Genomic DNA, 21375 nt, shown 5'->3' with positions numbered 1-21375 from the left:
AGTTCTGCTGGAGAGACCTTCAAGGACCGGGAAGAGCCATTGCTCTTGCAGGCCTCAGCACTTGGGATGTGGGAGTGATTGGCTAGTCACCCAGATACCCCACACATGTGACCATCCCCGTCCCCTCCTCTCGCTCTGGGATCCTTCTGGAGGAAGGGAGCCCTGGGAACCTGCTTTACCACCTAGGGCTGTGTGGGGTAGGGTACAGCCCCAGGAGGAAAGTGACTTCCAGATGGTCACAGAGAGGCTCACTCCCCTGTCCTCCCAAGGTCCCTGCCCTTCCAGATAGCTGTGATGCTGTTCTGCCAGCCCTGCTGCTGGTCCAGTTCTGACCTGTGGTCCTAGTCCTCAGTATCAGGAGTGAGAGGGTGGATGTCATCCAGGACTTCCAGCACCAAACCCTCCCTGTGGCAAGGAGACTACTTTTGTGGGCTGATGGGGAATGACTGAAATCCCAGATGCCTTAATTGCACCATAAATGTGAGCAAGGAGGGGCAGAGGTGTTCTCAATGGTGTGTGTGTGTGTGTAGCAAAGAGAAGAATCTGTCACAGGAAGAGGACTGAGTGGCCTCAAATACTTTAAGCAAATGCATCCCAGTTTTAAATAATAACAATCACAATAATAATAATTTTTGCTATTATATATTGAGATATTTTCCTGTGCCAGGCACAGCACTTTGTACATATTATTTCATTTAATTCTCAAAAATCCCTGTGAGGGACAAGTGTCACTATGCAATTTTTCAAATGGGAAAACAAGCATCAAATGGTTGGCCAGTTACCAAAGATCATAGAAGTAGTCAGGCTGGGATTAGAATCCAGAGCCCAAAGTCCTTCCGACCACATATCATAGTATCAATAACAACTACACTGATAATACACAACTCACTGTGCAGTCACCATGTGCCAGACACATTGATTCCCTTCGTCCATTCTCACAAAACTCTGGATCTGTTCTTATCATCTCACTGTATAGTGAGGAAACTGAGGCACAGCGCATCTGACATTGATTCCCTGATATGTGATCTGAACAGCGCCTATGTGCAAATCGGTGTGCCTGGGTTCTGTGTGGGAAACAACTAAGTGCAATGTCATTCCTTTCGTCTGGGATCTATCAGCAAGGTCTATGGCCACGTCCATCAGAAGCTGCTCAGGGCGGGATTCCAGAGCTTGAAGTAGGGACTAGGAGGAAGCATGTGTCCGAGGGTATCAGAGAGGGGAACACGCCAGGTCTCCAGAGAAGGAACCCAGGGGACAGGAACAAGACAGAATCCTGCCATCAGACTGGGGCCGGAGGCCAGCAGCAGGGCTGGCAGAACCACAACCATTTTATTCCTGCCTGCAGTTGTGGCCTTTGGAGAGGACTCCAGAGCTAGGCCACATGGTTCCAAGCCTCACCCCAACACTCTCTAGCTGTGAGACCTCAGGAAGGTTAATGAGCCTCTCTCGGTCTCAGTAGTCTCATCCGAGAAACAGAAACAATGACAGTGTTCACCTCATGGAGTTGCTGTAGGAAGGGTATGCAAGGACATTCCCCATGCATAGCTACAAGATGTGGTCAGCAGGCTGGGGACACTTCACCCCCGGCCTCAGCATGACCTACGTGCCCAGGCACAGAACCTGAGGTGAAGGGGACATCTGGGTGGGCCACTCCAGGATCCCTCCCTGGGCACTAACTCCCTGCTTGGGGCCCTGTCAGGGTGTGCTCATGTTGTCCCTGAGTGTGTGTGGCCCCTTCAGGGAGGAAGACAGCCGTGTTCTGTCGCAGTCAGTCCCAGCTCCCTAGATAGTGAAGAAGGCCGAACTCCCTCCATAGTGCTGGGGCAGCTCCGAAAACACCCTTTCCAGTCCAAAGACTCCTCAGTGGCCTGGGAAAGAAAGGGTTCCCCAGGGCACTGTGTTTGTGTACATGGGACTGTCAAGCTGGACGGGGTGTCTGGTGACATATTAGAGCTGCTGAGAGGTAGAACAAATGTTTGCCGGTGGGGGTGGATCTTGTGATCCCCAGATCCCACCCCTGCTCGCTTTTGAGAGCTTGTTCTAGGAAACTTTGTATGCACTGGAGACCAGGATTCCCTCTCCCAGGAACCCCATTAAACTGTGAGTGAGGGGGTGGAGAGAGAGAGAGAGAGAGAGAGAGAGAGAGAGAGAGAGAGAGAGAGAGAGAGAATGTGCTCCAGTATTTCTTCCCTGCCCATATTTCTTTGCTCATTTCTAGCATCAGGTATATACCCATGTCATGGCCCTTGAACTCATTCTCTCTCCTGCAAGTCTTCCCCTACCATCCTGTTCAGGAAACCTCGGGTCTCTGAGAAAGGTTTTCTTTCTTTTCTTTTTCTTTCTTTCTTTCTTTCTTTCTTTCTTTCTTTCTTTCTTTCTTTCTTTCTTTCTTTCTTTCTTTCTTTCTTTTTCTTTTCCTTCCTTCCTTCCTTCTCTCTTTCTTTCGTTTATTTATTATTTTTGAGTCAGAGTCCCACTCTGTCATCCAAGCTGGAATGCACAGATCATGACTCACCACAGCCTCATTTGGGCTCAGGTGATCCTTCCACCTCAGCCGCCTGAGTAACTGGGACTACAGATGTGTGCCAACACACCCAGCTGATTACTTGATTTTTTTCATACAGATGAGGTTTCAATATGTTGCCCAGGCTTGTCTCCAACTCCTGGCCTCAAGTGATCCTCCTGCCTCGGCCTCCCAATGTGCTAGGATTACAGATGTGAGCCACTGCACCTGGCCAATAAAGCCTTTCAAGTGAGAATTTCTTCCTTAGCAATCTCACCCAACAACCGCTGGAGATGTGTGTGGGGCTATGGGAACAGGGTGGGAGGTGGTGAAGTGAGGGTGACCTGCTACACTGCCCCACCCAGACCCCTGCACCCCAACCTGGGCATGCGGTTCCTCTCTGGCTGGCTGCGGGGCTAGGACACCAGGGACATAGAAATAGGAGGTTTACTAAGGCACACCCCATGCGGCAGCTTAAGTTTCCCGAGGCTGAGATGAACCAGGAGCTGGCAGCCTAGATTTTGCCCCGGTTTCTCCTCTGGGTACTTCTCAGAGCTGCCAAGCTCCTGACTGCCATCTCTGCCCAGGCGAAGCCCAGTGTTTCAGTAAATTTCTTGGCATGCTGGGAGCCCTGGGCCTTCTCTTTGATTCCTCTCCTGATTACTTACTCTAAGAGGCAGAACAGTGACAGTGACAATCCTCAAGTGGAAGACAATTAAAAAATGACTGACTGTGATGAATGCAGAAATAGAAAACCAAATACCACATGTTCTCACTTATAAGCGGGAGCCAAGCATTGGGTACACATGGGCACAAGGATGGAGCAAAAGGCACTGGGGACTCTTAAAGCGGGGGAGGGAAGAAGCAGGAAAGGGTTGAAAAACCACCCATGGGGGTACCATGTTCACTGGTGTCGGGGACATCTCAGCGTGGCAGAATGGACAGTAGGGAAGAAAGGGCCAACGCAGGACCATTTTCCTGGTAGAGTGAGATCCCCAGTACCCCTGCCCTTGATATAACTTCTCAAGAAAAAAGAACACAGACATAGGTTGACCATGGTGGAAGAGTTCTACCCTCTCCTTTGCCAGGTCGTGAGAAGGGGAGACACTCACGTTTCAAATTACTAACCCAGAAATGTAAAGGACTGTATTTCAGAGGCACAAAGCCAGCAGAGTGGATGGAGGACCCTCACTGCTGGAGTGAGGGATTTGCTGGAGTGGGGAAGTCAGCATGAAAAAACAGACCAAGGTCTCCTTTGCCCTAGAGTCCCACGGTGGTCTCAATCTTGTTTTGTTGTTCGTGGTGTTTTTTGTTTTTCTTGGGTCAGGGTCTCACTCTGTCCCACAGGCTAGAGTACAGTGGCACCATCACAGTTCGTGGCAGCCTTGACCTCCCGGGTTCGGGCGATCCTTCCACCTCAGCTATCCAAGTAACTGGGACTACAGGCGTGCACCACCATGCCTGGCTAATTTTTAAATTTTTTTTGTAGCGATGAGGTCTCACTATGCTGCCCAGGCTGGTCTCAAATTCCTGGGCTCTGGTGATCCTCCTGCTTCAGCCTCCTAAAGTGCTAGGATTATAGGAATGAGTCACTGCACCCAACCATCAGTCTGATTTTAGGTCTAGATTTTAAGTGCAAGTAACTTCTCCAGAAGAGAGATCTACTTATATACAAAGCGGTGATATCGGTAGGAAATCCTTGGGCCTGACCATTTTATTATCGATAATGATGAGCAAAGGTTCCTGTTGATATCATCATCCTACTAGGCATGACACACCAGCTCCAAGCTCACTCATTCATTCATTCATGTGTCTGTTTACTATCTATTGAACACCATTCGTGAATCAAACACCAGGCTGAGGACTGAGGATGTGGAAAAGCTTTGATTGTCATTCCTGCTCCTAGAGCTCTCAGACCGCTAGGAGGGTCACTCAGGGAAACTGAGGACTCACAATAGGCTGTGTTGCAGTCAGAGCCTAAATCAAAATCAGAAGAATGAGCCACGGGTGCTCAGAGTGCTGCTAGCTCTACCCACGGCTTCTGGTGCACTGCACAGTAAAGAAGGCTTGTAAGTTGGGGTGAGGGCGAGTAGGAGTTTCCAGGTGACTGGACTGGCTTTTTGCTGTAGATATGAGTGTGTTGCATGGTGCGCTTGAGCTCCAGGGAGCCAGGAACACGGTGGGGGACATTTGGAGTACACAGCATCATCCATTAAGACCCACGGCCATGCTTCTGGCCCAAAGCAGGTCTTCACATTTGGTGCAGGTGGATAAACATCAGGGACCACAGTCCTGAAGCCAGTGGCGTGTTCATCCAGGGACTGTCCCTTCTCAGGGAAATGGAGGCCCAGCTCTGCTTCAGCATGTGGGCAACATGCCTGGAGGGAGATTAGAGAGGCCTCGCACAATGGCCGGCCCTAGCTAGCCACAGGCTGGGTCCTTTGCTGATGCCCAGCTCCCAGCCAGTTGTGTCTGTCCCCTCTCCCCGAGCATCTGATGAACATATCCTCGCGGCTCAGATGCCATTTTCTCCAAGAAGACTCTCCCCAACACTTCCTGACTAGATGTCTGGCCCCTTCCTTGCTCCACCCCTGCGCTCCACACACATCCATTTGACCTGTGTGAGAAGTTACCACATGCATGTGTTTACTTGTCCATCTCCCTGACATCAGGAAGTGGTCTTTCTCATCTCTGTCACCCCAGTGTCTAACCAAGTGACTGGTGAAACTCTTATTAAATGGATTCAGGCTGCTCTTATACACTTGGCTTGCCCTGCAGCTTTTAACAGAGCAGGAAAGTATTATCAGTGCAAAGTGCTTCCTGATAAAATCGCAGTGTTTCACGTGTATATAAAGAAACTAAAGTGTGGCAAAGGGGGCGAGTCCAGAATCTAGTATATAGCAGATCCAGGGGTGTAACAAGCCTTTCTCAGTCTGGGGTCCCACCAGGACTGTTTTGAGACCAAAATTCTGCAGAGTCACCTGGATGGACTTAGAATCTATAATACTGAGTGACCTATCACAGAAACAAAGAACTGAGTACCACATGTTCTCACTTACAAGCAGACCTTGAACAATTATCGTAATATTATAAAAAAAAGTATTGGCAGTAGTGGGAAACTGCCAGGGGAGGAAGGGGGCAGAACGGGCAGTATCTGCTGGGGGAGGTGGGGGTACACCTCATCAACAAGGGTACATGCATAATGATATTTGTATACCTAACCCTGAATTGTACCTCACATCTTTAAGATAAATAATTAAATTAAATTTTAAAAAATTCTGCAGAGTCCATGGGCCTACCCAAAGCAGATGAAATTCTAAACGAGTCAGAGCCTGGCTGAACAGTTCCACGGTGCCGGGCTTCAGCATATTCTAGAAGATTCTCCCGGGCTGTGCCTCCAGAAGGCCGGGGCGGGGAGGAGCCCCACAGGCCCCGTGCAGTGTCAGGTTCCCCCTCTTCTGTCAGCAGGCATGAAGAGCCTTTAAGAAAATGGAGTATTCTTATTTGTTTGTTTTCACAGTGACTCAGTCTGTAGTAACTGGGTTAAAGTCCACTTTGAGAAAAGGAGAACAAAAGACCTCCTGTTAGTGCTGGAAGTTTGCCTCTTAAGATATCACTGAGGGAAACTGGGAAGAAAAAAAACCCCAGCAGGGCAGAGGAAGCTGCAGGCCTTCAGGAGCACAGCAGCACTTTGGAAAGGAAAACACGGTGGCTTTCATCTCTAGCCCCTATCAGCGCTGGCTGCTCCCTTGGCCGCAGCCTCAGGCCGCCACAGTGCTGACCAGTGGACACAAGCCAGTGCCCTGTTCCCACACTCTCTGCCCACGGGGGGCTGCCAGAAGTTGTGGGGTGTGGGCAAATCTCCACAGCCAACCAACCCCAGGCAGAGAAGGAGGAGGAGGAGGAGGAGGAAAAAGGGGAGGAGGAAGAGGAGAAGACTACCATACAAAAGTTAGCATGTCCCAGATGCTATTCTAACATTACATATCATCACTTCCTTCATAACCACCAAGGAGTTTAACATGCAGCTTCCTTGGCTACAGCTGAAGTGGCAACAGGTAGACTCCACCCCTCTCCCCCCATTATAGAAACCCCGTGGTCTTCCTGCAAGCAGAAGAGCCATGGGGCTTGCAGGCTTCCAGATGGGTGAGACCAGATTCCAGGTAGTATCTTCCAGGTTGCAGATTCAGGCCATCTGACCTAAGACCTGAAGACTTGCCCCTACCCTCTTCAAATGAAAAACGAAAGTTGGAGAAAGACAAGAAAGTTGTCTTCCCACAACCTTCCTCAGGGTCAGCCCCACCTACGTTCAGTTTGTACCATGTGCTCTATCAATCAGCACTGTGCAAATAGACTCTCACTAGGGCGCCCAGGTCATGAGGTGGGTGAGTCTCACCAGAGGTTCTCCGGTCACAATGTAGGTGATTCTCACCAGGGCTGCCCTGGTCACGAGGCGGGTGATTCTCCCCAGGACGTCCATGTCATGAGGTGGGCCTGTGCACCAGTGCCCACCCTGGCTCTGGCCTCTTCATCCTAATTGTGAGAAGTTGGAACTCTGTTCCAAGTCTGTGAGAGGGGATGGAGATAGTGAGGAAGAGAAAAATTCCCTGGAAGTCTCAGGTCCTTCTTCTTTTCAGAACCACTTCATATCACCTTATTCCTCCCCAGGGTTCCCCCAAAGATCTGGTTGTGCCATTGTCGGCCTCTCAACTTACATAACCGCCCCCCCAATCATTCCGTTTCCTTAACAAATCATATTTCTTCTGACTTCTGACCAGACACCAAGGATTCTTCTACAGGAACCCCCAAATGAAAGTATTATGGAGCTAATCTATGGTGTCCTCCAGATGCAGCAGTCAGGTGTGGGAATCAACGAGATGATGGCCGGGGCCACTGAGTGGCTGGGTCCTTGGTTTCCTGCACAGCAACTTGGTGCCTCAGAAGGAATTCCGTGCACTACCAAGCAGTGATCCAGCAAGCAATGAGTGAAATGGGAGACTCCAGAGAGGACAGTCCAGTGCTCTCTGGGGTGCTCAACCTTTGGCTGGCCATGCGGTGAGGGGGGAATGGGGTCCCAGATGGAATCACTGTGGATTTCAGGCCTAATTAAACTCTGGCATCAGGCCAACCTTCCAGTGACCCTTTGAACTTCCCAGGTCCACCCAAGAGCTATGACACGCCAGACTGGGAGTGTGGGCTGCTGCACTAAGCTCCCAAGAACCAGTTCGCATTAGTTAAGAACTCTCAGGGCCCAGCAGGCTTCGCAGGTGCAGTCCTGGGACATACAGTATGCCTGGAGGTCTATGGTCCCTCTACCATGGCACTCTCTGGGGCAGTTCCCAGGGCCCAGCAGGCCTCAGCAGGTGCAGTCCTGGGAAGACAATGTTTCAGCATGTGATTGGGTTTTGCACTACCCAAGGCACAAGGATTGAGTATTTCCATACTTCCCAGCACAAGGAGGAGTTTCTGTGTGTGGTGCCTGTGTGACAGTGTGATTTCTCGAGCTGGCCACTGTGTTATTCCATGGTCTCGACACTCTCTTGCAGTATCTAAGTGAGCAGAAGCTGCTGCTCAAGTTCCTGTGTAGGTCAAGACAGAGCAAAAGAAAGCCCCAGGCCCCTGCCCCACATCTGACCCCAGGCTGCCTCTAGAGTTCTTCCCAAAGAACCAGGCCCCATAATTGGGCTCAGGGTCATATCTCTCCAGTAACTTGGGGGGTCCTGGCAGGACAGGGTGATTTAGGAATGGCCCAGCAGCAGGAAGAGAGCCAAGTGGGACATCTCCCACAGCAGACGCCCTCTGTGACTTTGGTTGGCTGCATCGTTCTCATCTCTGCCACCATTTCCGTGCCCACACACATCATGATGACACCTGCCACCAACCCTTCCCTAGAAGAGTCTGGGAGAGTGGATTAATTAATGTTTTTGAGTACTTGGAGTTCTTTGGAGAAAGGCCTTTATAAATACAAAGCATGATTAAAGGATATCAGTTTGCTGACTCTCAGAGGAAGTGCTTAATGGGATCAGGCCTGAATATCCTGACGATTGAGTTTCGTTCTTGATTCAAAAATGCACAGGACCCTGAGCCTCTGCTCTGCCACCCGTTCATGTGCTTATTAATCTGTGTTTTTTTTTCCATATTCTCATGGTACGGGCCACAGATGCTGCACCACTGCATGTGAATCCCTACCACCCCTCCCGATGACTTTTTCTCATGCCTCGTTTCCTTGTCCTTTCTGGAACATGACACGGGCCACTATCCCTCACCCTTGAGAGTCTTGTCTGTGTTCTCTCAGCCTCAACAGGTCATGACAGATGATGACAGTGAAGTCTTCATTGACCCTAGACCCGTTCCCCAATTGTCTTCAAGAAAGAAAGAAAGAAAGAAAGAAAGAAAGAAAGAAAGAAAGAAAGAAAGAAAGAAAGAAAGCAGCCAGGGGTCAATCTCCAGCCCTTTCCTCCAGGCCTTCCCTCCATCGCTGCCCCCTCCGTGCAGGGTCTTAATGTCCCAACCTGCTTGGTCCTCTTAAAAACCCATTCCCTGGGCAGGAGTGGCAATGTGCATGTCCCTGAATTGCCCCAAAGACCTCTCTGTACCACATTTGACTTCTGACCATCTTGTTCCCAAACCCTCCCAGGGCCCTTGTCCCTTTCCTGTGGGCTGCCCAGCTCTGTTCGCCATGTGACCTGCCTTCCTGCCTGGTTCTCAGACTTCACATGTCCCCTCCATCCCAGCAAGCATGTGACCTGACTGAGAGTCTAGCAGAAGATGTCCTCTTTAGGATACCACAACAGACTCATCTCCGGCCTACATCCCTCAATAGACATAGACACACACTGACACATGCAAAGTTCACATACACAGACACACAGTCACATATACACAGATGCACACACTCACATAGACATGCACCAACACACACAGATAGACAGACATACAAACTCATGCAGACATACACAGAGGCATGCGCATCTAGATACACACAGACATACAGACTCTATGTACAGATATAAACACACACAGACAAATGCTGTACAAAGATACACACAGACACAACAGATTCGTATATATAGATACACACAATTCATATACACAGTCACACACACAAAAGACAGACACTATACCCAGATACACACAGACACATGACTCATATACACAGTAACACACACAGACACACAGACTCTATACACAGACACACATACACACAGACAGATTCATATACACAGATACACACACAGACACACAGACAGGCTCTATATACAAATACATACCCAGTCACACAGACAGACTTACATACATAGACATAAACACAGATGCAGAAAGATTCATATACATAGATACACACACAGAAAGGCACATAGACATAAGCACACTCTCATGGACACATGAAAAGGCACACACATACACACGCACAGAAGATGTTCATACAAACATAGACACACATAGAAGCACAAACACACATTCACACACCCCTTTTTACTGCCTTCCCAGATTCCTAACTGCCAAACTGATCTTCCTCACTCCCTCAGAATATCCAACTCTCCCTCCTCCTGCCTTTCCCATCTTTATTAGTCTGGGTTCTCCAGAGAAATAGAACCAATAGGGTACGTATGTAGATGGGTGGATGGATGGATGGATGGATGGATGGATGGACGAATGGATGGGCAAATGGATGAATGGATGGATGGAACAACAAATGGACGGATGGATGGATGGGTGGACAGATGGATAGATAAATGGATGAATGGGTGGGCTGATGGATGGACAGGTAGATGGACTATGGATGGATGGATAGATGAGTGGATGGATGGATGGACAGATGGGTGAATGGATAGAAAGAAAGATAGACAGATAGATAGATTCTGAGGAATTGGCTCATGTGATGCGGAAGCTGGCGAGTCTGAGGTCAGCAGGCTGGAGACTCAGCAAGAGATGGTGTCACAGCCTGAGTCCAAAGGCAGTCTGAGGGCAGAATTCTCCCTTTTTGGGGGGACCTCAGTCTTCACTTAAGTCCTTCAACTGATTGGACGAGGCCCATCCATATTATGGAGGGCAATCTGCTTTACTCAAAGTTTGCTGATTTAAATGTTAATTTCATCTAAAAAATACCTTCACAGCAACATCTAGTTTAGTACCTGACCACCTATCTAGGTCCTGTGGTCCAACCAAGTTGACCCAAACATAACCCATCACCCCATCCATCTGGTCGGCCAGTGCTCACGTAAATCTCCGAATGTCACCCTCCTCACAATGCTTCTCAGCTCCTCTCTGCACACCTGATGCACAGTGGGCACAGGCACACATTTGAATGAATGAGTAATGAGTGGCCTTTGGACAGCAATGCAGCAAGCCATGTTGAGGCCCAATGCCGGGAGCTAAGGACATAGACATCAAAAGCCACTCGCACATGCTCCTCGTCTCCTCCCTCCGATCTCCCAAGCCCAGGGCTGTCCCTCAATGCTTCTAATGCCTGCTGTTCCCCACAGCATGCCTGACACAGATGAGGCCCCCATCACTTGTAGATTCATTCGTTTTCTCCTTTTTATCGATCCCTGTGTCAAATCTATTAGAAATATTACTGGGCTTTAGGCTTTCACTTATGAGATTATGAATTGCATTGCCAAACTGTTTCCACTTGGATTGCTAAGGCACAGGAATGAAGAGACATTTTCATAATCAAGAAGAGTATGTGTATACATATACATACATGTCTCAGAACAGCAACTGTGATGTCCGGGATGAGATCGTGGGTGGCTTCTATTTTTTTTAATATATATACTTTTCTGCTTCTTTCAAGTTGTTCTCCATGACCATGTGTTACTTTTATAACCACAGAGCCCAGTATCTGATGTTTTCTTCCATCTTTTCATTTTTGAATGTGAAGAGACTCGGGGTTTGCTTCTCTTGGGTTTGAAAATGAGGTGATCCGGGTCTTCCTTGTAAAAATCTGAGAGATCACAAAAGGGAAAACTAACTGCGAGCATCTTTTAACTGTGCTCAAGTGCTAGGCAACATGGCCTTCTATTAAGGCATCTGGAGAGTTCATAATCTGCCGTCGCCGTCAAATGCAGTGCAAAAGGAGAGGGAGCCCCAGGCACGCTGTGTATTGCCCTGGCCACTCCATCAGACTGTTTGGCCCTGTGGATCCAGGCCACCCATCAACATACCGTGGGGCTGCTACTATGTCAGACAAACACCACCAAGCCACGTACACCACGCAGCCAAGAACACCACATACACTGCAAATACCACCCAGCCATGAACACCATCCAGCCACGAACACCATCTACCCACAAACACCACCTAGTCACGAACACCACTCAGCCACGAACGCCACCCAGCCACGAACACCACCCAGCTGCAGCAGCAGTGATTGCTCCTTGAACTCTGCTTCAGTCCTTGACTATGTGGTCTTGGGAGGAAAGGTTTCCCTCTAGCCCTGATGAAATAGAACTCCAGAGAAATCTGGGGAGGCCTCTGCAGCCTTAAGCCCTGAACTTGGGGTTTCTTCCACTGCCAGGATCTCTAACTGCTGAGTGTCACATCACTCCCAAAATGTGAAGGGAACCCAAAGAGCCCACAGACATCTCGTGGCAGGAGAGTTCATCTGGAAAACTGCGTCAGTGGTGTGACCAGGTGTGTGGGCCTGGCTGGGGCCCGTGGGACACCTAGGAGGCCAGGTCCACCCTGGTCCAAATTCCAAGAAATTCATCAGCACAGGCCAGGCTTGTGAAATCCCCTTCATTCTGGAAAGAATCCTACACAAATTGCTGGGGTTTCCAGTGTGATATTTGATAAGTGCAAATGGGCTGAAACTATTCTGGAAATTTTTTGGTTTTGCACAATTAGTCGTGGCTGCTGAGGCTAGCTCACCTCCCACCAGTGGCTGAACCATCCAGGAAGAGTGGCACTTATCCCTGATCACCTCAGCCCTCCTGTGGCATGAATGTCACCAAATGTCCCTACAGAGGAAAGCCAGGGTCAGCCCCACGTCTCCGTGAGCTCATGTTCCCTGCAGTCAATCTTGCCCCTGCAGTCAATCTTGCCCCTGCCTCTCAACAGCTGTGACCACAGAAGATGCCCCGGTGGCAGCACCATGGTCGCCAGCAGGGCTGTCCTCTTTTCCCCCTAAAGCCATCAAACGTCAGGGTCAGAAGACATCTCAGTGCTACTCATTGTCAAACAGCAGGCCATTGGTGCATGCTCCAGGGGAACAGGACAGGGCCAGCTCTGGCCTTGAAGGCCTTTGTGTCTGAGAGCCCAGCACACAGTTGGACTCCATAAGGAGGGAGGGAGGGAGTGAGCGAGTGAAGGAGTGAGAGAGCGAAAGAACTGACTCCTGTGTTTTTGCTTTTTCTTCAGGAGTGATACTTTGGGCAGGTCACAGCTGACTATGTCCCCTCAGTTTTTCAGGAAAACGAGCTCACCAGTATTTGTCTCCTTCCAGCCTCACAGAAGTGTTGGCATTAGGTCAGCGACACTGTAGCCCCCTGGATGCCCACCGTGTGGCTGGGGCAGGGGCCATGGCACTGTCCGTCTCTCTCTAGCATCCCAGGGAGAAGCGGCTACAGCAAGGGCTTGCTGACACCAGCCTCTGCATTCACTTCCTGGGGCTGCCATGAGAAACCACCTCACATGTGGTCAGGGTCGACTTAAAATAACAAATGTATTTTTTTCAGGGTTCTGGGGGCGAGAAGTCTGAAATCAAGGTATGGGCAGGGCTGGTTCCTTCTGGGTGCTCTGAGGGAGAACCTGTCCTGGCCTTCTCCTGGCTCTGGAGGTTGCCAGCCATCCTTGTTGCCTTTGGCATGCCGCCTCCGTCTTCATGTGGTGTCTCCCCAGCTATCTCTGGCTCCTCTTCTAAGGCAGCAGTCATACTGGGTGAAGGTCCCACCCTATTCTCTTATCTCAACTAATTACTTCTACAACGATCCCATCTCCAAATAAGGTCACATTCTGAGGCTCTAGGAAGGACATGAATTTGGGGGACACTAGGCAACACAGTACCACCTTCCTGCACCCCCCCACAAAGTTCTGTCTTGTTTTCCACCTCCCCCGACCTCACCACCCTGTCCTTCAGTTGAGGGTATGGACTTCTGGAATGGTTTCATATGTCCACAGTCTAAGCAGCAGTTGGCAGGTAGAGGCAAGAGGCTGTCTGTCTGTGCCACGGTTCCCCATAATGGGCACAGACACCACGCGGATCCTGGGACTCTGAAGTCTGAGCTGGGAGTCAGTGTTCCCTGCCCAGGCTGTACCTTAGGGTCACCGGGAGTTTTTAAAACACATTGTGCTTTAACCCGACTCCCAGGAACCCCAGTACACTTGGCTGAGATGGGGCCTTGCCAGGGCTACTTTCTGGGAGCTCATCAGGTGATTCCAACATGCAGCCTAGGCCCAGAACAACTAGCCATATGCCGGAGAAGAAGAATGCCCCCATCTCACATTCACCAGGAAGTTGAGTTTCTGCAGAGCATGGCCTTGTGGGCCTCAAACACCCACTGGAAAGAGCCAGGCCAGGGCCGCAGGGGGCCCTGGTAACACTTCCCAGGCTCTCCCACCAGGTTCCTGGGCAACCAGAGAGCACAAAAGCATATTTGCAGGACCCGAAACAGACTGCAGCAAGCACAGAATACCCTCGAAATTTTCTGTTTTCCTTTTAAAATGGGAATTTTGTATCATTTATAATCTAGCCATCTTGTTTTAAAATTAAAAAAAAGAGATTTTGGAGTGTGTGTGTTTCCCCCAAAAAGACATGCTGTGATTGCACCATGGCTTTGTATCTTCCTTGACACACCTCTGGGTCACTGGGGTTCTGGACTCAACAGCCCAGTCACAGAGCTTTAGAGGGAGGCAGCAGCCAATCTGTTTAACCGTTGGAAACCATCTTTGAGGAAACCTAGGCCCAGAGAGGTGAAGCGGTTCACCCAAGATCACACAGTATGTTGTTAACTGAGTGCAAGCTGTACTTCAGGACCTGCCTTTCCTGCCCCACTGGTTTGCTGACTGACCTTGGACGGGGGTGTCTTACTTCTCTGTGTCAGTGTTCCTGCGCATAAAATAGTGATGATACTTGTTCCACCCGACTCCTAGCTTTGTGGAGGAGGCCCAGGTGATGGGGTTGTGGAATTACACTGAAACTACAGAGCATTGTTTGTAAAGAGGAGGCACCGTGGTCCCCAGTCCAGCTTTACACTTCTAGGTGAATCTCCACATCTGGATTCCAGCAACAGTGAATCCAGGGTCATGCTGAGCAGGCCACTGCCTGGGAGAAACACCACGGGGTGCACCCGCCTCCTGACCCTGCTGAGGGGCCCCAGGGCACCCCAGGTTCCAGTCCCTAAAGGCTGAGGCCCGGAGCTTGTCTGCCTGTGGGTTTACCCTGCTCTTCCCCATACACTAAAGCATCTGCCCCTGAGCCCGCTTCCTGTCCAGCCCTGAGAGTACCTTCCCACCAGAGAAGTCATGGAGAAATGGGTGACTGACGGTGGTGTCCCTGCCCTCTTCCTCCTCTCACGAGGCCACAGAGGCCCCCTCTCACAACCACCTCTTCCAGGAGGTCCGGGCTAGCCTGCCCCTCACCCGCCCGCCCAGCCTCAAGGCCTCTCTGCCCTTTGCTGTTTACACGGGGAAATGAGCCCCTGTGGGCCTAAGTGCAGTGCTGGCCCCTTTGTTTGTTTTTAAGTCAAGTTACAACTTTGCTCCTGGATTTATGGCAAATTCCACTTCTCTTGCTCTGCCTGGTCCCACAGGAGTCCTTTAGAGGTTCCCTCCCCCACTGTAGACGCATCATGAGGGGTACAGGGAAAGGAGGGGAGTGCACAGACAGTAGGGGGCACACCCTAAGCAGATCCGGGGGTGCTGGGGAGAGCGGCAACAACACAGGAGCAGGGGCTGGAGGTGGCAGGGGAGGACAGGGCAGAGGGAGGCCGGCAGCCCTAGCCCTGACCCTTCTCAGAAAGGCCTCCAGAGGAGAGAAGAGCCAGGCTGAAAAGCAAAGAAATCCCAGACCTCAGCGGGGAAGGAAAGGGGGTTCTGGGTCAGAGAGAAGGAACCCCTTGTCGTTTCCAGGCCAGGGTGGTCTGAGGCCTAGAAAGGACACCCAGAGAAGCTGGCCTAACACTGCAAGCCTGAGGGCTAGGGGTGGGTGTGTGCACAGAGGGAGCACCCAGTTGTGGCTGGGTATCCACACAGCCTCTGAGGGTTCCCCTCTTCCTCTTAGGCCTCCCTAACCCTTTCCAAACACCACATTTCCCGAAACTGCTGATGAAGAGCAAACAACTCCAAACTGACACTCACCAGGGAGGGAACAGGAATCAAGCCGAGCCCAACGGATTGAGAGTAGAGGCCAGCCGCGCTGCTGGCATGTCCTTCCAAGACAGGAAGCGTCCACAGCCTGTCCCTCCCACTCCCTGGTTCCTGGGTTCAAGGGCACGTGAGAGATGCTCACGGCTTCACTGAGGCCTCACTGGGGCTTGGCGAGGGGGTCCCGGGCAGGGTGGGGAGATTGCTAGACTCTGGGTGCCTGGGGTGTGACCTCAAGATGGGGCCATGACCCTCCCTGGCCAGGGAGAGCAGCAGCAGGTGGTCAGGTGGCTGTGGGGCAGGACGTCAGCAGCTGGAAGAACCCCCTTCACACCCTCCCCTCCCGTCACTGTCCCAGGGTATGAAATTCAGGCCTCGGTGTCAGCCAAACACCTGGAGGAACAGGTTAATCGAACATGGACAGGGCAGGCCTATTGTCTTGGCACCATCCTGGCCTCCCAGCAGGTGCTGTGCTTGGGTAGGACTTTCCACAACATCACCAGCAAAGCATAGGCTCTGTCCTTTCCGACGCTGTTGAGCCCCAGCACTTCCTGGGTCCCTCATCAGCTCTGCCAGTTGCCCTCCCTTCTCCGTGCTGGGGTTCTTCCTCCAGGCTCCCACCTCTGCCCCCACTCTGATCTACCTGTCACCACCTGCCCGGCTCCCTCAGATACCCCAACTGCCCCCTTGGGACCTCAGCTGCCCATGTCCACTCTGACCTAGCGACCTCCCCTCCCTGTCCCTTTCCCTACTCTCACCTGGCTCTTATGCCCCACTTCTCTCCTCAGGAGCTTCCTTGGCTCCCCAACCAGCCTGATCTCATTCATTCCACTGTACCCTCCATCCCCTGGGCCCATATGACTGCCCTGAGGCCCACCTGGTCGCCCACCCCATTCCCTCTGCACCTGTCTGGCTGGGAGGGAAGTGTCTTCCCCTCAGGCCTGCCATTCAGCCGGCGGCCATACCGAGATTCTTGCCCTCCTTAGAGCACCCAGACCCCAACCTCCACCTCCTACTATAGGGTCTCTCACCACCCCCTTGCTGAGCAGGTGCCCCGCCTTTCCACCCATCCCCCACTGAGCAGGTCCTGGCCTTTCCCCCAACCCCCCTGCTGAGTGGGTCCCAGCGTTTCCATGGGATCCCCTCTCGTCTCCTCCTGCCTACCTAGAGTCCCTTCGGTCACCACCCTTCCTCTGTCTGAGAGCCGCAGGTGTCCCTGCCTCCTTTGCAAAGGGAACTTCTCCACTTGGGTGGCTGCTGTCTTTTCCTCATGGAGTCGTTGCCACCCATGGGGCCTCCAGGTCTTTCACACACAGCCACATCTGAGCAGTGTCCGGAAGCGTGGCCTCCTCCCCCGTCCTAGGAGGGTTGCCCTTGGAGGCTTTCCTACCTCACTGGCTTCTCTGCTCTCCATCCCTCTGACATACTTTGCATAGGATCCTCTCACCTCCTTCTACATCCTCTCCTCGGGCCCAATGGTTGGCTGTTGCTGGGGACATTCTCTGTGGCCTTCCTCACAGCAGTGCTCAGGCCAGTGCCATGGCCACCTCCCCATGGTGGCTCCAGCCTCCTACCCAGTCCTTAGGCTCCTTCACTGGTCCTCTTGGTGATTTCCTGCCAGGCGCCCAGTCCCCTCATGTCCCAGTGACCTCCACCGGCTCCTCTGCCCACCCAGGCTCCTCTCCCAGTCCTTGCTTTCCACCCGTCTCATCCACTTGCACATCTTCTACCATCACTCCACAAGCCCCAGCCTCTGGCTGCTGAAGCCCCACACATCTGCCTGCCCTCCTGGCCATCTCTGCGTGACACCCTGTAGAGTTTCTGCACAGAATTGGGCTGATTATCTCCTCCCCACGCCCATCTCTATTCTTGAGGCTGCGTGCCTCTGTAGGCATCTCCCTCCCCGCACGCGGCTGGGCTGAAAACCCTCCAAACCCTCTTCCTCCCCTTATCCCGCTGCCCGCACGGCTGATCTGCCTGAAGGATCTTCTCCTGCACTGTTTTCAGATCCCTCCCACCCCCGTGTTGCCATCTGAACACAAGCCCATCCTGTCCCTCTCCAGATTGTATCTCTCCACCTTTGGGCCCTTCCCTCCCCTACCCCACCTCCCACTGTACACCTGTCCTTGGGCACAGAGTCCATCCTAGTGCCCTGTCTCCCTTCTGGAAACCTATACAGACTCTGCATGGTGTGTCCTCTAGTCAGGGACAGGGTCTCACCTGCCCTTCTGGCCCAACCTCATTGCTGCCACTGTCACTCAGCAGAGGCTGACCCGCTATTCGCTACGTGCCTGTGCTCAAAGCATGGCCATCTACTGTCCACCTCCAGAACTGCTCACTGCACTTACCCATTTTGCTAGGCCCTCTTTTCATTTGCTTGTTTCATCTGCTGGAGACACCCTGTCTCCTTTGTTCCCATATCTACCTTTCAGCACCTCTCCTGACCACACTCAAGGCCCAGGTCCTCCAAGAACCCCATAAGAAGCCCGGGTGCTGTGACTCATGCCTGTAACTCCAGCACTTTGAGAGGCTGAGACAGGAGGATTGCTTGAGCCTAGGAGTTCAAGACCAGCTTGGGCAACATAGCGAGACCTCATCTCTACAATAAATAAAAAAATGAGCCAAGTGTGGTGATGCGCAGTTGTGGTCCCAGTTAGTCAGGAGGCTGAGGTGGAAGGATCACCTGAGCCCTGGAGGTCGAGGCTGTGGTGAGCCATGATAGTGCCACTGCACTCCAGCTTGGACAACACAGTGACACCCTGGCCCAAAAAATTAAAGAAAAGAACCCCATGAGATTCCAAAGGCAGAATCATTCCTCTCACTTGGAATACAATTTGCTTCCTATTTCAGCTGCATCTGGACCTCAGCATGTGTGTCTCATCTCCCCGAGTGTGTCGCCCTGCAGGCTACAGAGTGGTTCTCATTCAACCTTATATCCCACACATCTTTAAAGAAGGTTTGTTGCATTTGAGCCAGGTCTCAGTCTCTCGTCTCACAGATGTTAATGCTGCGGCTAGTGCTGGCCCCAAGTCGGAGTGCTAGTCGGCAGAAGACTCGCATCCTGCCCTGGTTTCCCGATAGCTGACAGCTGACGCCATACTCGGGAAAAGGAGGAATCCCGGACTCAGTGCCCAATGTTGCCACGTGCCCTCTCCAGGTGTCCTCAGCTGTCCTCCCTTCTGTTCTTCCTGCTACAAACTAGGCAGGCTCTAATCAGAGCAGAGACCTGGGCTGAGCTTTCCAGGGTGACCAGCCCAGTTTTCTGCCACCACGTCCAGATCTGCATGAAAACCCACAGTGAGTGTGGTCCTGTTTTCTAAGCCTCCAGGGAAATTGCATTCTTGTCCCTTTCAGCAAAGGATGCCATTGTCTTATACTGTCTCCAGTGAAAACCCTCTCTTTCCTCAGCACTTTGGGAAGCTGCACCGGGAGGATTGCTTAAAACCAGGGATTTGAGACCAGTCTGGGCAACCTAGTTTGACCTTATCTCTACCAAAAATCAAAAAATTGACCAGGTACGGTGGCTCACACCTGTAATCCCAGCACTTTGGGATGCAGAGGCGAGAGGATTGCCTGAGTCCAGGGGTTTGAAACCAGCCTGGACAACTTGGCAGGACCTCGTCTCTACAATAAATCAAAATATTAGCCTGGCATGGTAGTGTGCACCTGTGGTTCCAGTTACTTGGAAGGCTGAGGCAAAAGGATCACCTGAGCCCAGTATGTCGAGGCTGTGGTGACCATGAATGTGCCACTGCACTCCAGCCTGGGTGACAGAGTGAGACTCCTATTCAAACAAACAAAAATCAGAAAATCAGCTGGGCATTGTGGTGTGTGCCTGTAGTCTCAGCTACTTGGGAGACTGAGATGTATGACCACACTGCTATACTCCAGCCCAGGTGATAGAGCAAGACCCCATCTGTACAAAAAAATTTTTAAATTAGCATGGTGTGGTGATGTACGCCTATAGTCTCAGCTACTCAGGAGGCTTTGTCGAGAGGATTGCTTGAACACAGGAGTTGGAGGCTGCAGTGACCTGTGATCGTGCCACTGTGCTCCAGCCTGGACAACATAGCAAGACCTCATCTATAAAAACACTTAACAATTAGCTGACTGCCTATAGTTCCATCTACTTGAGAGGCTAAGGAAGGAGGCTGAGCAGGAGGCTGAGGCAGGAGGGCCACTTGAGCCCAGGAGTTCAGGACTACAATGACCTGTGATCACGCCTCCAAACTCCAGCCTGGGTGACAGTGAGATCGTGTCACAAAAAAACCCAACCAAACAAAACAAAACACACTAACAGAGTAGTGTGTTTTGTGAACATTAACTAGAACTCCACATGGCTGTCCACACTGTGCTGTCACACAGGACGTCTCGTATGGAAATTGAGGAAAGCTAAGCCTTTTCACTTGGGAAAGATTCACATGTTCTTGGTACCCGGGCACACACGGCACAGAATATTCTCAGGGCCCCCCTCCCCCCACAAGATTGGGCCTGGGACATCACAGAACCTGCGAGAGCTGCCTTTGTTTTCCCAGCTCCTTGCTGCCAATCCAACTGTGGCCTTACTCCAAACCTAGGGAAAGAGTTCCTTTTTCAGTAATAAGGAATTGGTCCACTCACATTCACAAAAGCCAGTGGAAGGACCACATATGAAGGGTGAGTCCTTGCTGTGAATTTCAAAGAACTGGCGAGACAAATACAGAGATCATGCCACCCTGAGGTAGCACAGAGGGCATTCATTGCAGCTGCTAGCAGAAATGGGTGTTTTGAAAGTGCCCCACACTGCGTGCTCTGCAACTTGGGACAGAAAGACATTGCTCCTTCCAGGGTGAGCTGGAGCAGGCCGGCCCAGGGAGGGCAGGCACAGTTGAAGGCTTTGCTTGCGTGGGAAGTCCAGCTGTCTCCACGGGGCCCAGGAGACAGACTGACAAGGGCAGAATTGCTGTGTTTGGGATTGGGCTTGAAAAGTCTTCTGTTTGTCACACCCAACTTGCAAAAGAGCAGAAAGAATTTCCAGCTGTCACCAGGGTGAGCGGAGCCCTCCTGACTCTGTCTGAGGCTGTTTTTTGTGTTCCAGACTCTCTCTCCTTCCTCCTAGGCTGGGACCATCAAACGCTCAGGTCCACAGACTGGTTCAGAACCAGACGCGACTTCACCACCAAGAGACACAAGTTGGCAAAGGGACAATTATTGTGTGATTCCACTTACTTGTCCCTAGAGAAGTCAGATTCATGGAGACAGAAAGTAGAATGGTGGGTGCCCGTGGCTGGAGTGAAGAGAGGGAATGAGGAGTCATGGTTTAATGGGGACAGAGTTTCAGTTTTGCAAGATGAGAAGTCTGAAGGGTGGTGAAGGTTGCAGACCGGTATGGATGTACTTAACACCACAGATTGTACACTTAAAAATGGTTTAAAAAGGCCAGCCTCGGTGGCTCAGCCTGTAATCCCAGCACTTTGGGAGGCTGAGGTGAGTGGATTGCCTGCGCCCGCAGGTTCGAGACCTGCCTGGACAACTTGGTGAGACCTCATCTCTACAATAAATCAAAAATTAGCCAGGCATGGTAGCGT

At 51.5% G+C, this 21375-nt stretch overlaps 1 pseudogene across 1 annotated transcript in view; it reads left to right on the top strand.

Annotated features, from left to right (window-relative positions):
* Positions 1-2121: 2121 nt before the first annotated feature.
* The window catches only part of LOC103252686, a 25470-nt pseudogene continuing 6216 nt past the window's right edge, over positions 2122-21375 (top strand). Inside the window, exon 1 of the transcript XR_002481528.1 lies at positions 2122-2171. The product of XR_002481528.1 is annotated as an ATP synthase subunit O, mitochondrial pseudogene, transcript variant X2 (transcript). The remainder of the gene's footprint in view (positions 2172-21375) is intronic.

This window comes from Carlito syrichta, unplaced genomic scaffold, assembly GCF_000164805.1.
Source record: "Carlito syrichta isolate Samal-C Ts95f unplaced genomic scaffold, Tarsius_syrichta-2.0.1 Scaffold169268, whole genome shotgun sequence".
NCBI lineage: Eukaryota > Metazoa > Chordata > Mammalia > Primates > Tarsiidae > Carlito > Carlito syrichta.
The sequence above is the reverse complement of the archived record's forward strand: the minus strand, read 5'-3'. Positions and strand labels throughout refer to the sequence as shown.